Below are 4,086 nucleotides of genomic sequence, written 5' to 3' on the forward strand. Positions count from 1 at the left end.
CCAGGGAAATGGCAGAAAATAAAATAAAATAAAAATGAAAATTTTCTGCTATTATTCAATACAAGTGAAATAATTAAACAAGTGGGTTGCTTTGGTTAAATAACCACTTATTCCAAAATGTTAAGTTTATAAGAAATAATGAATTTAATCATTTAATTTATATTTTAACACTTCTTCTCAAATATGAGCTAAAACTCTTCTTTTAATAAATGAGACCCAACAAGTGAAATTTACGAAGTTACAAAGTAAATGACGTAAACAATATTTAAGACTTTTACTCTAATACCATATTAAATTATCTCAAAACCTTAAACTTATGGAAAAAATGAATTTAATCATTAAATTTATATTCTAATACTTTGTTCATGACTCCTTTGATATCTACTCCATTTTAAAGAACTCATATAAGCAAAAGTGATATTTCACCAAGCCACTGAAGCAAAGTTGAGTAACTCAAGCAGCAGTACAACGAAGAAATTACAAATAATGCATGTATTTTTCTAATTGTCGAAGGGAACTTTTGGTCATACATACTTGCATATTCCAATTCATTATAAGACAGAGAACCAATGAGTAATCTAAGCCCAACAAAACAATATTCCCAATCGATAACATGACTTCCATGTGGGTCTTGGGCTTGCTTGAACTTCTCTGTTGGTCTTGGCTTCATATATCCAAGCCAAGCTTGCTTTATAGATTTAGCTTTCCAGACCAATGCATCAAAAGCTCCAAGGCTGAGAAATCTATACAAATATGAATATCTATATGCATGTAGGGTTGAAAAGGCGAACGGTTAATAATTGTCAGATAACTACTTTAAAGCGATTAATATATATGTCATTTCCAAAAAAAACAAAAAGACTGAATATAAAAGTTAATTGTATATAATTTATTTAATATACAATATAATTTATTGTAAAAAAAAAAAAGAGGATACAAAATAGAGAAAAGCAAGAATAACCTTTAATTTGTTTGTATGTGAATTAAGAAAAAAGAAAAATGCTTGAAAGTAAAAATGATTTACGAATCCAATGCAATTAAGAAAAAAGAAAAGAAGAAAAAAAAATCCCCCATTGTTAACTTGAAATATGATTGAGAAATTTAAAAGGTGGAAAGAAAAAGAACAAAACACTGATGGAATGCATGCAGTTTTAATGCAAGAAGAACAAAGTTTGGACATTTTCTCTTATTTTCCCATATTTTGCTACTGATGATAAATAAAATCCATTTGCTTAGCAAAGCAGGAATTTAATTTCAAAAGACAAATGTATCTAGTGTGCTAAGAAACCAAGTGCAAACCAAATCCCCATTTTAATTAGAAAAAAAAAAAGTGCACACTAACCCCCCAATCCCAAGTCCAACAACTTGTCCGATATTGAGTATTCCCAGCAACTACCCTAAAGCTGCTTCCCTTCCCTACACATAGGAAAAACCTAAAAAAAATCACAAAAACTCACCTACAATAGCTTCCCTATATCTTCTCTATACATTAGGATTGCTAGACATAATCTCAATATGTCAACTGTAGCAATCCACATAATTTATTATAATCATAAAATGACATTCTCTCTCCTCTTACACTTTTCTATGCAAAATAAATGAATATAAAAACAAAACAAAAGTAAAACAAACAATATTTTAATGTTATAGGGAACTATAAAGAGAAGCTATTGTGGAGTGTATTTGAATAGGGAGTCAAAAAGTAATTTGGTTTCCTAAACTTAGGAAAAATGACGAGGAAGCTGCTGTGAATGTTCAAATGAAACCAATGCTCTTCAACATTCCTTATCTATAAAAGGGACTTTAGCATTCCTTTGTAAAATCATGTGGAATGCTTAGTAGGCTCAAGCCTCAAGCCTCAAGCCATAAATCGGCTGGGTTCAAGCCCATAGATAGTCGCCTTCTTAAGCCATTTTATTTTATTTTATTTGAAAAAATTTATATGAGTTGGGTGTCAAGTTGAGCTTGTTTAATTGGTGAGATGAGCTTGAGTACTCGGCTTGTTTGGCCTGTGAGTTTGAGCTTGCACAAGGAATTTTCCTCGGTGAGCCAAACCAAGCTCAAATTTCTAAAAAAAAAATTCCATTAAAAAAAGGGTTAACCGCTAACCACTAAACGGCGGTTAGCGAAGACAGTTAGTGAAATTCACTAACTGTCTTTTCACACATGCATGCATGTTACAATATATTAGGGGATTTGATTTTAGAGATTTGATTGTAATCTCCTATAATCAAATTGGATGGTAATCAAATATAATTGATTTGATCGTAAACAAATCACATTGATTTGATTACCATACTTATTTACCTCCATTTTTCCTATAAATGAGTATTTTGTATGATAACAATACAAAATAAATAAAAGCAAAATGTAGCCTTTTAAGCTTTATCTTGTGAACGTATGTCATAAAACTAAACCACATAATTCTATGTCTATTTTGTTATTTTCATATTATATTTTATTCCACCTTATATCTTCTTTCATGGTATCAGAGCTATAGACTAATGCCACTGTTTGATCTTGTGGATTTTAATTTTATTTTTCTTCTTCTTATTTTTCTATATTTTCTCATCTTATCATTTTGTACTTTCACAGACAAGAAAATACAGAAAAATAAGAAAACAAAATTAGAATTAAAATCCACAAGATCAAACACTAGCGTTATGCTATAGCTTTGATACCATAAAAAATAATATAATGCATGATAAAATATAATTAAAAAATTTTAAAAAAATAGACACATAGAATTACGTGATTCAATCTTATGACTTACGTCCACAACATAAAGTTCTAAAGGGCTACATTTTGCTCTTATTTCTTTAGTATTGTTACAATAAAGAAGACTCCTATTTATAAGAGAGTTTGAATTAGAAGTAGACAAGTATGGTAATCAAATCAATATGGTTTGATTGTAATCAAATATGATTATAAGATATTACAATCAAATCTCTAAAATCAAATCCACTAATATATTCTAACGATGCAAGCACACACACAAATATAACAATGTTAAAAGTGATACAAGTTTTAGCAAGCCTCTCATGAGTCAAAAGAGAGACAATTCCTTGATCAAGACATGAAAATGTACAAATACGAGGGAAATGAGAATGGTGGTAAATAGAAAAACTGCAGCTACCCACTTTGGCCTGTCAAATCTTACCCTCTAAGTGTTGCTAAATAGAAAAACTTTTAAATTACAGCCAGTAACCTCATCAAGGGAAAAAACAAAAAGTTCATAAAAAAAAACAAAATTTAAAAACCCAAGAAGTTGGGGAAAAGTTGTTCTGGCAGAGAAACATAAACCAGTGGGAGGATCAGCATGAAGGTTTGATCAATGCAAGAAGCACATTGGCAGCTGACAGATGTTCAGAGTATTGGGATACTTGCTCTAATGTCAGGAGAAGTCTAGGTTGGCATTCAATACTAGAATGCAACCCCACGCCTTTTCATACAACCCATTGCCACGCCTAAGCGCAGCTAATTGCTGTAGAAGAGGTTGCGAAAGTCGCAATGCTATAACTAAAACAAGGACGAGGGCCCTCTTCCTTTCCCCCAAACTTCACACATTGTCACTGCCAACATAATCTTCGTGCTCATACCTTTTACTTTTTCACCATCATATCCACAGCACTTGAAATAATAAATCAAAACTAAACATGATAAATCATATAGAAAAAATATAATTAACCCAAAACTATTAAGAAAAGCTACCAAGTTATACAGTCAAAACTACCTGAACTTACCCAACAAACCCATTTCATATATATATATATATATATATATATATATATATATAACCTTTTATAACAGAGTTAAGAGCAAAACTGTTATGATCGGTTAAAGCTTTCGCCAAAATCCATCAGAAACACAGACAAAGCAATAATTCTTCATAAACTACAGCATGGTAACAATGCCAGAAACAATGAATTAGTAGCCAACAATAACTCACAGTTTAGTTCAGCAAACCTGAATTTTCAATAGCTTGTAACAACAAGCTGAAGCATCGCAAACGAACCTTTTGATTCATGGTGACATAATACAGCATTGAGGCATCTTGAAGAGAAGACCTCCTTGTGCGGCTGTTTG

General features: G+C 31.2%; 1 long non-coding RNA gene across 2 annotated transcripts; it reads right to left on the minus strand.

Moving 5' to 3' along the window:
- Positions 1-405: 405 nt before the first annotated feature.
- Positions 406-4,086, minus strand: LOC132187017 (uncharacterized). Of its 2 annotated transcripts, none has more exons than XR_009440787.1 (2): positions 4,016-4,086; positions 406-734 (listed from the first exon to the last, which is right to left on the minus strand). It is a non-coding gene; the product is annotated as an uncharacterized LOC132187017 (long non-coding RNA). The 2 variants fall into 2 exon arrangements; XR_009440788.1 differs by having other exon boundaries at positions 3,950-4,076.

The sequence above is a fragment of the Corylus avellana genome, chromosome ca7, assembly GCF_901000735.1.
Source record: "Corylus avellana chromosome ca7, CavTom2PMs-1.0".
NCBI classification, from domain to species: domain Eukaryota; kingdom Viridiplantae; phylum Streptophyta; class Magnoliopsida; order Fagales; family Betulaceae; genus Corylus; species Corylus avellana.